General features: G+C 43.8%; 1 long non-coding RNA gene across 1 annotated transcript; it reads left to right on the top strand.

Annotated features, from left to right (window-relative positions):
• The first annotated feature begins 6,405 nt into the window (after window positions 1-6,405).
• Window positions 6,406-14,710, top strand: LOC141023411 (uncharacterized). Its single transcript, XR_012184798.1, has 3 exons — window positions 6,406-9,961; window positions 10,666-12,495; window positions 12,689-14,710. It is a non-coding gene; the product is annotated as an uncharacterized lncRNA (long non-coding RNA).
• The last annotated feature ends 307 nt before the right edge of the window (window positions 14,711-15,017 follow it).

Below are 15,017 nucleotides of genomic sequence, written 5' to 3'. Positions count from 1 at the left end.
TATTTTAGAAAAATATTCAGTATGTATTTATAAAAATGTTCACTGTATATTAAAAAAAAGTTCACCGTGTATTAAAAAAATATTCGATGTATAAACAAAAAATCATTGTATACTTTCAATGTATACAAAAAATGTTCATTGTATATAAGAAAAAAACTTCAGTGTATATTTTTAAAAAGTTCACCGTGTATTAAAAAACTGTTCAGTGTGTATTAAAAAAATGTGTGTATACAATAAAAATGTTCATTGTATATCATAAAAACGTTTAGTGTCCATATGTAAAATGTTCACCTTATACTAAAAAATGTTCGTTGTACATTTTAAAATATATTCACCGTACATTAGAAAAAAAATGTTCACCATATATTGCGAAATGTATAAAAAGAAATTTTCAAAAATAAAAACTAAAATAATAAAATAAAAAGAGAAAGGTAAAAACCCAAATAGAAGAAAAAAAATAAAGCAGAAAGGAAAACATGGCCAGCGAAGGAAAGAAACTCGGGCTGGCCCATTCATGCCTGACCTTCAACCAATGCAAATATTTGTCGCCCGCGGGCGGTAAATAGGATACTCCCCAAAACGGCCATAGGTAAGACAAAATCACTAGTTAAGGATTACCTTTTGAAAAGGTCACTCCCCACCTTCTAAGGTGCTGATAAATGGCGCACTGCATGTGCGTCACTTGTCATAATATGAGGGTTTCTCTTTTTTTGTAGTTTCATTATTCAAAACGTATGATTTCTTGAACCGTGCATCGAAATGCTGATTTGAATTTCTCACATCAAGATCTTTGAAACTAGATCTCGTGCTAATAGATTTCGACGGACCTTTTTTCCACGGAAAAAACAAGAATATCTGAGATTGATAAACAGAAACCAAAAATAGCAAATACCGATAAAAAAATCCAAAAACTCTAAATAAACTAGCAAATGAAAAAAAGGAAGAAACAACTTAAGCCTAGAAGCACGGTTGTATTTTTGCCCTTTTTTGTGTGTGTGTGGTGCGGGGGGGGGGGGGGGGGGGAGCACTAGATATGCTTTTCCCCTTTTTCGGGAAAGCACATGTTGTGTTTCTCGTGGAAGCAAATTTGTGCTTTTGGTGAAAGCATAGACTGTGCTTGTTGCAAAACAAATTTGTGCTTCCACGAGAAACACAAATATGCTTCTCATAGAAGCACATTTTTATTTTTGAGAAGCGCATACGTGCTTCACAAAAAGAAGTCCAAAACCTACAGGAAGTCAGGTGAAAACCAAAAAGCCAAAAAAATCTAAAATTAGAAAGTGTGTGCATAAAAAATAAACAAACCGAAATCCAAAGGGAACGCCCAAACCACGACACGTAACGACGGCTGGACGCACCACTTGACGGGCTCCCAGACCATAATAAGTGATCCTTGTGGCAGCCCCCCAAGGTGTAATCGTTGATTAGTTGCTCTCATAAAACCAGGCCAAAACAGCTAGATGGACCAGCAAACATGCTGCAATTAATGGGCCAGACCATCAAAATGGGCCAGATGAACTGTTCCTACTGCATTCTGTTTTCAACAAACCCGGGCCATGGCCCAGCATGGTCTACATGCTCATCTAAAAAAGACTGTCACCACATCGAACTCCAAGCTATCAACGACATCTCATGTTCCAGCCAAGGGGGCGCTGGTGCTATTATCTCTGAGATCAAACAGCGAGCTATTTTTTTCAATTGCTATTTTAAATTCGAAGGCAGAGCCTCTAATGATGCTGATGATAGGTTAGCCAAGTTTTTCAAATCTTTGGATCAGGATAGACACGTGTGGCTTGTTGAGCCCCATGATCTAATTTGTTTCCCACAACATGTGGACTATGATCAATAAAGCTTGGTTTAACCCCTAAAAGAATCTAAAAAGACTGTCAGTTATAAAAAAACTATCTTAAAAAGACTGTCTATTTTCTCAAAAATAAAATCTAAGAAAGACTGTCTATTTCTAAAAAAAAAATAACTAACTGCCTAAGATGTGCAAAATGACGAACCAAAACTTTGATCTCTAATCGTTTTTTTCTGAGGGTATACCAACCCCGCTAACCATCTAAAGCAGCAAATGCTTGGTTCTTGCGATTCTTTTCTTCCACCACAGGAGTACGTGGAGCTGGTGCTAATCATCTAATCCCTTTGGGGCTTTCATTTCAAAAAAGAAAACGATCATCATACGCACCGACGAACGTCGTTATGCGAGTGTGCGTACGGATCAGATCTCCATGGCCGCATGCATGTGTACGCTGTATGTGAGCTCACGCGCATCAAATCCACCAAGTTGGCCATAAACAAAAACAACTCGCCCAACGGGCCAAGATCACATCTCGCTTTTTTTGCAACCAATAATTGTTTAAGCGAACATGCACGGCAGCCTACGGCTTAAGTAATCCCCCAGCCCCCACACACCCGACTAGTTTACTGACCACGGTGCTCTAAAGCCGCTTACTATAATCTGACTGATTAATCAGCCAACGATGGCCAGCTCGCTCCTCGCGTCTTCGCCGGCAATCATTCGCCGAGTTGCAAATTCTTTACGTTTTTCAAGTACTGCTATCTCTCTTTGTAGAGCGTGACGCCAACCAGCCCTCGTAGATTTGGTGCTGCCGCGAAGTAACAATCTTTGACCGAATCGTGCGTGCATGTGTCTCGCTGCCACTTTTTGGTTTGTTAATTAGTTTTGGTCAGCTTTGCTGGGCTAAACCCTTCGATACGCCAGCCTATTATCAATTTCTTCTTTATTTGCTATCCAATCACATGGAACATGTATGTACGCCATGATGCGAGCTTTTGGAACGTGAGCAGCAGCTAAACAGCATCCAGCTTGTTTGTTTAATCAAGCATTGAACATTTCCTGAATAAACATAGCGATAATTGGGGGGGACACACGCTTGGTGCAAAATATTTTGTGCGAAAAGAAAATTTTGTGCCGTGCTTTTGTAGCGCAAGTGAGCATGAAAAGCTGGAGCATCTCGGAGAAGCGGGGGGCAGCCCCTTTTTATTTCGCGGACGTGCTTTCTATTCTAAGATTTCCGATATGATTGCTATATATACTCCATTAGTATTGTTTTAATATATAATGAAACTAATGCAGCTCGCAAGTCATACCAGATTTTTTTTATAGCATTAACAATAACCATCGTGCAATAAGAGTCAACAATAGGCTAGTGCGACGCGACGCCCTACATGTCTTCGGAAAACAGACTATCGTTTCTTTCTTGCTTTCCAATAGTGAGGCCACTCAATCAATCAATCAAGAAACAAAAAATAACTAGGAGTACGTACTATTCTTGGTCAAATACACCATGTATCCAAGCCTTAACGATCATGCATACTAGTACGTCTGTAAACCAGATGGAACCGGATTGATGAGTTTTTTCACAAGAAAAGAATGAGAGCCACGTACAGGGCCTGGACCCGGCAAGGGCCATGGGCATGATAACGACTCTCCCGGTCCCGCGGAATAATGGAGGCCATTCCCACGGCCCACGCGGTTTGGACCACCTGCACCACGGGGGAACCGTGCGAACGTGGGCGAAAACGAAGGTGGATCAGACGGGATGAGATGAGATGAGATCGTCGTCGCCAGCGCAGGGGCACAAAGCTAGCAGTAGCAGAGAAACAGCAACAGCAGATCGAATGGCGCGAAGGGCGAGGCGACGACGGCGACGCGACGGGCTGGAGTGGATCGGAACGGATACCGCTCCTCCTCCTGTGGCCACCCACCGTCACGTGGACTCCGGATCCGAACGCGCGAGCGCGACCGCGACTTTTCCACCACCGCCTTGTCCGCTGTCCGTACCCCAGTCCCCGTCGCGGTCCATGCTCCCGCCGGGCCCTCCGGCAAGCGCGTGCGTGCACGACCGCGCCAAGTCAAGTGGTATGTATACTCCACTCGGTGCGGGTTCCTTTTTTTTCTTCTCTTTCCCGTTCAGACTCCCCGGCGCGATTGGTGTTGAGACTCCCGGGGTTTTGCTTTGCTTTATTACTTTTCAGCGGAGATCGACGGGGAAGGAAATGAACCGATGCGATGCTCTAGCAGCGTCCGGCTCGCTGGCCGGGGAGCAGATGGCGGGATTGTGTGTCGACCACCGGCGGGCGTGCGGGTTCGCCGCTTTGCTTGGCGCTTAAGTCACGAAGACAGGGACGTGGCGCTGTGCATGGAGCACGTACTACGTGCGTGCGTGCACCGGCCGGCTGCACGCTGGTGCATCCATCGCTGCCTAGCTCAATACTAGTAGCTGCTAGTGCTAGCTACAGATGTATGGCCGCGACCGGCAGCTTTGCCTCCCTGCACGCGCATGCGATGCGCTTCTCCTTTACTGTTACAAATTTGTATAGTAGGGCATGCACTAGTGCTCGGTCGATGGCAAGACGTGGAAGGAAGATGATGCGCACGTGGAGCTCGGCCATTTGGTTTGGTCACAACAAACGTGCAATGCCATCCTGCTTGGCTTAGACTCATGCTCATGCATGATCGACCGGCGGTCCATAGTACCACCAAAAAGAAAAGATGCACATGGTTGGAGGGATTAAGGAGGGACAAAAAGCAAACTATGAAAGAAAGAAAGGAATATATACACGAATGATCGACGCGACGCATCATGCATGTAACAAGGCAAATATCCATCGTTTTCGCCGAGGCGTGTTTGAAATATGAGGTGGGCTTTAGACCTATATATTCGAGGCGCCTGCCGTTGTTCCACTCCCGCTGCTGCCGTCGGCGATCTTATCCCATCCACCGCGTGTATGGTTGTATGGGAGAGCGGGCTTCCAAAACCCGGCCCTTTGAAATCCTGTACGGGAGAGGGCAATTAAGTCTTTGAGGAGCGTCTCCTATGAGATTGCTTGCCGCTATTCGTCTACACTCACTACTTCGTCTATGTCCGCACCGACTTCGTCATCACCAAGTCCACCGCCACCGAAGTTGACCGACTCGCTGCCGAGAAGGCCGCCGCTGACAAGAAGGCCGCCCAAGAGGCCGCCACAGCTGTGGCTTTGCCCAGACTTACGCCTACCGAAGGGTATAACATGTTTATCCCGCTTCTATTTATTTCTATTTTAACAGTAATAGCAATATGCGTAGCACGTGCCCTAACGGTTAGAAATCAGTACGCATTAATTATGTCCATGCCATGTTTATGATCTATTTCTGGTTTGAATAGTCGGATAATTGCTAATATACTCGACAAGGCCCAGCATATGTACATGCTTATTATTGCTCTGACGCGTTAACGTACGTACGTTCTTGTTTGTTCCTTTGCCGGTCTTGTTAAAAGCTAGCCGATCCACGCTCGATTTGGGAGCGCTGTGGTGAAATAGTAAATCTGAGGTCCTAACACACGTTAAAGGGACTTCCATACCACTCTTCGCTTTATTCTTTTATATCATTGCTTCACTTTATCTTTCAACACAGTAGTATTTCACTCGCCATTCGTACGGCCGCTTCAGGGCATCATACGCGGCGGTTAACCACTTGTGATTCTGCTTTAGTTCTTTCCTACAATTACAAGTGATATGGGAGAGACCTCCGTCTTTAAGCTGATGCATTTAGTCGAAATGTATTATTTTTGTGAATAATATTTAGCCAACATGTGATGTGCTAGCAGCCGGCGCCTTCCGGATCCCGGTCTTTGCAGGTGGGAGGACTTCGTTTTTAGATTTTTCTTTGACTTTTGTTAGGATTTGTGTCCTACTCAGGAAGGCGGGATAGCGGCAGCTCCTTGAAGATGGAATAATGTTCTCCTCGTCTAGCCCCTGTTTCGGTTATGGGTCTAGCACCGTTGGTGGTTCATGTGAAGGTGTGCTTCCGGCTGATCTGTCTTTGGTGGATTTGATCAGATCTGGTCGTTGTTCGTCTATATTTGTGTGTCTTCAGATTAAATCCTTCTAATCTACGCTACTCTTCATCGGCGACGGTTGCTGTTCTGGTGCGATGGTCATATGGGGTGTTAGCACGACGACTTCCCGACTGTCTACTACAACAAGTTTTGCCCGGCTCCGATGAGGAAGGGGCGATGACAGTGGCACGCCTTCGGCTCGCTTTAGTGCTTGTAGTCGTCGCTAGGTGGTCTACAGATTGTCTACAGTTTTGGATGTATTTATTATTATTTTTACTGTTTGTTGTACTATCATAACTGAAGATGAATAGATCCGTAGTTTCCTGGAAAAAACATGCGATGCACCATGTCGCACAAACTAGCCAAATTAGTCTTGATTTATATATGCTGACAAAATTCGTAATTATACCGTACGTATTATTGGCCATTTAGCCCATTTATTATCTCCCACTATTTTTGCAAATCACAGAGAACCATATGGTTCATTCATGCATGGCAATGGGAGTGTGGAAAGTTTAGAGCCACCTTGATTTTTTTTTCTTTTGCGGGTAGAGCCACCCTTATTCTGGAGGGAGTGTTGGACCAACATATATGGTTTGCACCTTCATACACCACTAAGAGTTTGCGAAGAAGGCATATACATGTGCGTCGTGTTTCCGTCTTATTTTTGTCATGTAAGAAAAATAAGTTGAAACGTTTTGCCATAGACACTGACTTCATCTTTAGTGCGTTTTGCCATAGACACTGAATTCATCTTTAGTGCGCTCACCTCCCAGTTCCAAAGCTTTGCGATGCTTACCGCTTTCTCATCTCACTCCTCGTCGCACACTGTGAACTGATACAACAGACCTTCGAAACTCCGGTCTTATGATCTTGTATGATAGAGTGGCGATCAATTTCCGGGGAGCGCTCGGGGCGGCGCACCATGAGTCGACGAACTGCTTCCCCGACGTTGACGACCTACTCGGGGACATGGTGAATGACGCAACCGCATCTTCTTCCTTCACACCATACGTACGTACTCTGTCCTTTCTGTCAGGGGTTGTGTTTGGTCTACTAGCTAAAAGAACTGATATGGATATGAACTTTGACATTTATGTTCCCGATTGCATGACTAGTTTCATCAATTTGTCACTTGATTCGATTATCATCTGTATTCATATTTTCTACTGTTTTTCTGGATTAAACTTAATACTCTCTCTCTAAAGATAGATCACTACTTTAGTTGTTTAAACGCTCTTATATTTCTTTACGGAGGGAGTATAAATTTACTCAAATATAAATTTTCTGGACGAAGTGTGGCCATCAATGTGTTCTTGACCCATTTGTTAGGCACTGCGTTCGGTCTACCAGCAATAGCAATCGGGATGGATATGATCTTTGTCCTTGATGTTCCCGACTGCATGACTAGTTCCATCAGTTTGTTACTTGATTCGATTATCATGTTTCATCTACCATTTTTTTAAAACTTAATGAAAAATTGCTCAAATATTCAACATATACTAGTTCTAACTAGACTGTTTGGCTCTTGTCTTGTATATACAATTAACTATCTAACTATTTCCCGCAAAAAAGAAAAATTCGACCCTATTTGATAACTAGCTGTCATCGTAGTCGTTCTTGTGCAAACTTGTTTTCTTTTTCCTGTTATTTTGCAAACTTGTTCTTTCCGTTGAGTGTAAATTGCACTGCACGCCATGCCTATTTCTTCAAACCGGGGCTTGCGCTGCTTATATGCAAACCCCCCGCCTTCTTCCACCATTTAAAATTGGCAAAATTGACAAAGGCTCCCTCCAAGCGGGTCAACTGGCGGACGATGTACCAGTGATCATTGATCAATTATATAACAAAAATGTGAAGCTTTCGATTGTAATTAAGCGGCTCAGAATCGATGCATGCCAATTCGTTGAGGTAGATGGTGTAACGTGCAATTTACTCTCGCCGGTTCCGAAAGTTGCCACACTTTGCATGCTCCAATTAGGTCTACTAATGAGGCAGGTTTGCAATAATTAAAGATCTACCAAGAGCGTAGGACAGTTGCCATTCATGTCTCCTTTAGATCTAGATATGCAGTCGTGCTCCCCAAATCAATACTGCCATGTGCTACGTGTCTCTCGTTTCTATGCTCAACTACACAACCATTTCTATGGTCTTTTTCCGGTGGGAAACGATATAGTACGATGTCACGTCCTGGATCTTCACAACACACAATATCTCAATCAATATATTTGGAAGTGTAAGTTGCTCACAGAAAATAACACAAGTATTTGGAGATTACAATTGACAAAGAAGGATCGAGAACTCTTGTTTCATATTTTGGGAATTGTGGACATGCTGAGATTGTGAGGTTTTCTATCCGGGTTTTCCTTCTAGGATGAATAGTTTTTTTTAATACAGTACAACGCAAGCGCTCATACATACGTGTATACACTCACCTTTATGAATGCACACATGCATACCCTACCCCTATGAGTACCTTCGAGAGACTGAGCTGGCATATTATCTTGAGATTTACGAAGTCACCGTAGGCGCCTTGTCGTTGACGGGGACGTCTTCTCTCACTGAAAGCGTATCTCCGGAAATCCTGAAATAAATCCAGAAATAATGCGAGCACCAGGACTTGAACACTGACTGGGAATACCACTGCCACTCTAACCATCCAACCATAGATTGGTTCACGAATTACTCTTTTTTAATACAAATACCTAAAGCTTCCCATGGCTTCTCAAAAAGATAAACGCCGAAAAAACACCAAGGCTACCATAAAGATATCGCGGCCTGGTCAGAAGACGACATCACCACTTTGTACACCTCCACGAACTTAACTACCTTCTTTTTTTTTGTGCGGAGAATTTAACTACCTTCATAGGTTTCAGAAACGCCCTTGAGTTGATCATCCAAAAGGATGGGAAGGCGTGAATTCGTGAGCACATAATCCTAAAATGTGTGACATCAAATACACCAGACCTACCAAAAATTCGCAGGGGCATGCACCTCCTGAAACGCCTCCTGCCGTCCATCTGCGTCGTGATGTGTGCACATGTTTGAAGACAAAATGGTTGAAAAACGGATGGAAATTGTTAACTCTCTGAATACAAAACGGTATGCGTGTTTATTTTGTACAAATATGTCTGTTTACCTGTTCGTATCCTACATCTCCCGTTCTGTTGCGAACTCTGTTCCACGACTTCCTACCACGGTTCATCTTCTTCTTTCCTCCTTGCACCGTGGTTATATTATTCTAGTTCTGTTTTCTCCTCCCCTTCTATCTAGTTCATCTTCTTCTTCCTTCGACCTTGCATTGTTCTTGTGTTATTTCAGTTCTGATTTCTCCTCTTCTTGTATCTTGTTCATCTTCTTCTTCCTTCCTCCTTGCGCCATTCTTATGTTATTTCAGTTATGTTTTCTCCTCTTCTAAAATCTTGCTTTCCCTTCTGTCCAATGCTTTCGTTTACGTGTTGTCTTGTGTGTTCGTTTCAGTTATCGTTCTTCCCATGCAAAATCGCTACAGTTATTATCCCAACTTTTCTATTGTCTTGCTTCAAATATGCATACTTTATTCTTCAATACTTGCATGCTTGTACTGTCAAATATTTATTTGTGACAACACTTTGATGCCATAATTATAATTTTTGCTCTACCATATATGATTCCAATTTTGTTCTTCAAAGCGAACTGCTTTTTTCTATTATTTTATTTCGTTTTCACAGCTAACATCTTTTCTCTTGTATGATAGCGATACATTTTATGACGAAACTTACTTTGCACAATAAGTTTTTCCTCTTGGAACTTTTGCCTATTCTGCTGGATGATTTTCTGACAATTTATTGCTACGCATAGGCAACAAGTGCAAAGCCAACTTACTAACATTAATTTTTCTACTGCATAGACCGCAAACGCCTCATCTTATTTCTCCCTCCTCTTTCGCCATCGTCTTCTTCCTTTCTAGTTCCATCATCCAGATCTGCTTTTTTCATAGTTCCACCTTGCTAGATGTCCATAGCGAAACTCGTGGACGAGGAGTATGTCGTCATTACATGGTTGTGGTCGACACTGCCGCAACAAGAAGAGCCACGAAAAAACACGCAGTCGATCCCAATGCAGTTCATGTCAAGGTAAATCACCATGCATTCTTCTTAGTCTGTTCGAAAGCAGGTTCTACTACTTTTTCCTCTCTAAATTACCCGTTTCCCGATTTGTAGTGCCCTGTTTGTAACGACGACAGAGCGTTGTGCCACCAGGACACGATTCTGAATAACAAATGTTTCTCTGCCTTTTTGCAATATGGCTGCAAAATAATAATAAATCCTAATAAAATGTTTTATTTCTGATTTATTGCTTAGTTAGTTGATTATAGGTTCCAGTATTGACTGAAAAAATGTAGAACCAATAGTCTTTCAGTCGCATCATTTTATTTGATGATCTATGCAGATTTCAGTTACGTCAAACGATGTTTAAATATACCCAGATTTCATACATCCTTAAACCTAGACACTCGCACCAATCTTTTACGTATTGCTAGACAACGACCTAAGCATAAAGAACTTTTGTTTGGGTACCAATTTTGACTCTTCATACATTTTTATTTTAGGCCTACACAACTTTATCTGAAATATAGTCTTGAAATAAAATAATATCCGAAAGAAAAAAATTTCTTTTCTTAACAACAATTATGTATTTACTTGCATTTTCCAATATAGTGCCCTGTTTTCCAACGAATGTTTTCTTATGTTTGTCCCACATACTACCTTGGTAAATAAATATAACAACGTTTAGATAACTAAAGTAGTGATCTAAATGCTCTTATATTTCTTTGCAGAGGGAGCACATTTCTATCACAAATCCTTCTCCATGACACCACTGTCATATTTTACGTACTGCTTGACCACAATATATCTTTCATTTTTCATGTTGTGTGACATGACACTTCTTAGTTTTGAATATTGTCCCCACATATTATTCTGTGTTATACATTACCTAAACAATAATTGATGGAAATATGCCCTAGAGGCAATAACAAAGTTGTTATTATTATATTTCCTTATTCATTATAAAGGTTTATTATTCATGCTAGAATTATATTGATCAGAAACTTAGATATATGTGTGAATACATAAACAAATATTGTGTCCCTAGTAAGCCTTTACTAGACTAGCTCGTTATCAAAGATAGTTAAGCTTTCCTAACCATAGACATGTGTTGTCACTTGATGACGGGATCACATCATCTGGAGACTGATGTGATGGACAAGAACCATCTGTTAGCTTAGCATATGATCGTTCAGTTTATTGCTATGGCTTTCTTAATGTCAAATACACGACTATGAGATCATACAACTCACGGATACCGGAGGAATACCTTGTGTTCTATCAAACGTCACAACATAACTGGGTGATCATAAAGATGCTCTACATGTATCTCGGAAGGTGTTTGTTGATTTGGCATAGATCAAGATTAGGATTTGTCACTCCGAGTATGGGAGAGGTATCTCTAGGCCCTCTCGGTAATACACATCACAAGAAGCTTGCAAGAAAAGTGAGTAAGGAGTTAGTTACGAGATGATGTGTTGTGGAACAAGTAAAGAGACTTGCCGGTAACGAGATTGAACTAGGTATGAAGATACCGACGATCGAATCTCGGGCAAGTAACATACCGACGGACAAAGGGAATTACGTACGTTGTCATAAAGGTTCGACCGATAAAGATCTTCATAGAATATGTAAGAACCAATATAGGCATCCATATTTCACTATTGGTTATTGACCGGAGAGGTGTCTCGGTCATGTCTACATAGTTCTCGAACCCGTAGGGTCCGCACGCTTAACGTTCGTTGACGATATAGTATTATATGAGTTATGTGATTTGGTGACCGAATATTGTTCAGAGTCCCGGATGAGATCACGGACATGACGAGGAGCTCCGGAATGGTCCAGAGGTAAAGATTGATATATGGGACGATGCTATTTGGTCAGCGGAAAGGTTTCAGAGTGAATCAGGTAGTCATCGGATCATCGGAACGGGTCCCGGGATGCCCCGGGAGGTTAATGGGCCTTATGGGCCAAGAGGGGGAACACACCAGCCGACAAGGGGCTGGCGCGCCCCTTCCCTTGGTTGCCGGCCCTAGGATGGAAAGGGGGGAGGGCTAGCCCCTCTTTCCTTCCCTCGACCTAGGAGGAAGGAAAGGGGGGGCACCTCCTCCTGCCTCCCGCCCCGCAGGCATACAAGGAAGGGGGGGCACTAGAGGGAAGGAGCCCAAGGGGGCCGGCCGGCCACCCTTGGGGTGCCTCCTGGCTGCCTCCCCTCCCCCACCTATATATATGAGGGAGGGGGCGCCACACAAACCCACGATAATCTCTTAGCCGTGTGCGGCGCCCCTCTCCACAGTTTAGTCCTCCGTCCAGTTTCTCTGCAGTGCACGACGAAGCCCTGCGGGAACGAGTTCACCATCACCCTTACCACGTCGTCGTGCTGCCGGAACTCATCTACTACTTCGCCCGTCTTGCTGGATCAAGAAGGCGAGGACGTCATCAAGCTGAACGTGCGCTGAAAGTGGAGGTGCCGTACGTTCGGTACTTGATCGGTTGGACCGCGAAGAAGTTCGACTACATCAATCGCGTTAATAAATTCTTCCGTTTTACGATATATGAGGGTACGTAGGCATACTCTGCACTCTCGTTGCTATACATCTCCATGAATAGATATTGCATGTGCGTAGATTTTTTTTGTTTTCCATGCAACGTTCCCCAACAATAATATCATCAGCATACAGTCTTTCCCCGTACAAATATTCACTTCATAATTGTCTCTAACAATACTTATTTTTGTACTTGCATTTTCCTCAGGTCATCCCCTACTTTGCAAGTAACGAGATTGAACTAGGTATGAAGATACCGACGATCGAATCTCGGGCAAGTACCATACCGACAGACAAAGGGAATTACGTATGTTGTCATAAAGGTTCGGTCGATAAAGATCTTCGTAGAATATGTAGGAACCAATATGGGCATCTAGGTTCCGTTATTGGTTATTGACCGGAGAGGTGTCTCGGTCATGTCTACATAGTTCTCGAACCCCCCGGCCCTTTGTTCCTCGTCACCATCGCAATAACAATAAGGAGACGCGGTGACGTCGTCATCCAGAAGGAAAAAGAAAACCCCAAAGGTACCGAATGGAATTCTACTTGTCGGGCTTGGATTCGTTTCGTTTATCAAAAATCAAAATTAAGGTTCGCACGCTTAACGTTCGTTGACGATATAGTATTATATGAGTTATGTGATTTGGTGACCGAATGTTGTTCTGAGTCCCGGATGAGACCACGGACATGACGAGGAGCTCCAGAATGGTCCGGAGGTAAAGATTGATATATGGGACGATGCTATTTGGTCACCGGAATTTTTTTTAGAGTGAATCGTGTAGTCATCGGATCACCGGAAGGGGTCACGGGATGCCCCGAGAGGTTAATGAGCCTTATGGGCCAAGAAGGGGAACACACCAGCCCACAAGGGGCTGGCGCGTGCCTTCCCTTGGTCGCCGGCCCTAGGGATGGAAAGGGGGGAGGGCTAGACCCTCTTTCCTTCCCTCCACCTAGGAGGAAGGAAAGGGGGGGGGGGCACCTCCTCCTGCCTCCCCCCGCAGACATACAAGGAAGGGGGGGTGAGCTAGAGGGCAGGAGCTCAAGGGGGCCGACCGGCCACCCGTGGGGCGCCTCCTGGCTGCCTCCCCTCCCCCACCTATATATATGAGGGAGGGGGCGCCACACAAACCCACGACAATCTCTTAGCCGTGTGCGGAGCCCCTCTCCACAGTTTAGTCCTCCATCCAGTTTCTCCGCAGTGCACGGCGAAGCCCTGCGGGAACGAGTTCACCATCACCGTCACCATGTCATCATGCTGCCAGAACTCATCTACTACTTTGCCCATCTTGCTGGATCAAGAAGGCGAGGACGTCATCGAGCTGAACGTGTGCTCAACGCAGAGGTGTTGTACATTCAGTACTTGATCGGTTGGATCGCGAAGAAGTTCGACTACATGAACCGTGTTAATAAATGCTTCCGCTTCACAGTCTATGAGGGTACTTAGACATACTCTCCACTCTCGTTGCTATACATCTCCATGGATAGATCTTGCATGTGCGCAGAATTTTTTTGTTTTCCATGCAACGTTCCCCAACTGTAGCATCCGAGCCAGGTCTATGCGCAGATGATATCAACGAGTAGAATACAAAGGAGTTGTGGGCGGTGATGGTCATACTGCTTACCACCAACGTCTTATTTTGATTTAGCGGTATTGTGGGATGAAGCGGCCCGGACCAATCTTACATGTCCATGCACATGAGACCGGTTCCATCGACTGACATGCAACTTGTTTTGCATAAAGGTGGCTGGCGGGTGTCTGTTTCTCCTACTTTAATTAAATCGAATTTGACTACGGCCAGTCCTTGAAGAAGGTTAAAACAACAAACTTGATAATCGCCATTGTGGTTTTTGCGTAGTTAAGAACGGTTCTTGCTAGAAGCCCGTAGCAGCCACGTAAAACTCGCAACAACAAAGTGGAGGACGTCTAACTTGTTTTTGCAGAGCATGTTGTGATGTGATATGGTCAAGACGTGATGTGATATACGTTTTTGTATGAGATGACCAAGTTTTGTAATATTGACAACCGGCAGGAGCCTTAGGGTTGTCTCTTAATTATTGTATGAAATGCAAGAGCCATGTAATTGCTTTACTTTATCGCTATGCTTTAGCAATAGTTGTAGAAGCAATAGTTGGCGAGACGACCCCGATGCAATGATGGAGATCAAGGTGTCGAGCTGATGATGATGGAGATCATGACGATGCTTTGGAGATGGAGATCAAAAGCACAAGATGATGATGGCCATATCATGTCACGTATTTTTGATTGCGTGTGATGTTTATCCTTTATGCATCTTGTTTTGCTTAGAACGGCGGTAACACTGTAAGATGATCCCTTCACTAAATTTCAAGATAAAAGTCTTCTCCTCGAGTATGCACCGTTGCAAAAGTTTGTCGTTTCGAAGCACCTCGTGATGATCGGGTGTGATAGACTCTACGTCCACATACAACGGGTGTAAGACAGTTTTGCACATGCAGAATACTTGGGTTAAACTTGACGAACCTAGCATGTACAGACGTGGTCTCGGAACATGGAGACC

This window comes from Aegilops tauschii, chromosome 5 (assembly GCF_002575655.3).
Source record: "Aegilops tauschii subsp. strangulata cultivar AL8/78 chromosome 5, Aet v6.0, whole genome shotgun sequence".
In the NCBI taxonomy this organism is placed as follows: domain Eukaryota; kingdom Viridiplantae; phylum Streptophyta; class Magnoliopsida; order Poales; family Poaceae; genus Aegilops; species Aegilops tauschii.
Note: the sequence above shows the minus strand (reverse complement) of the source record. Positions and strands in the feature narration are given on the sequence as shown.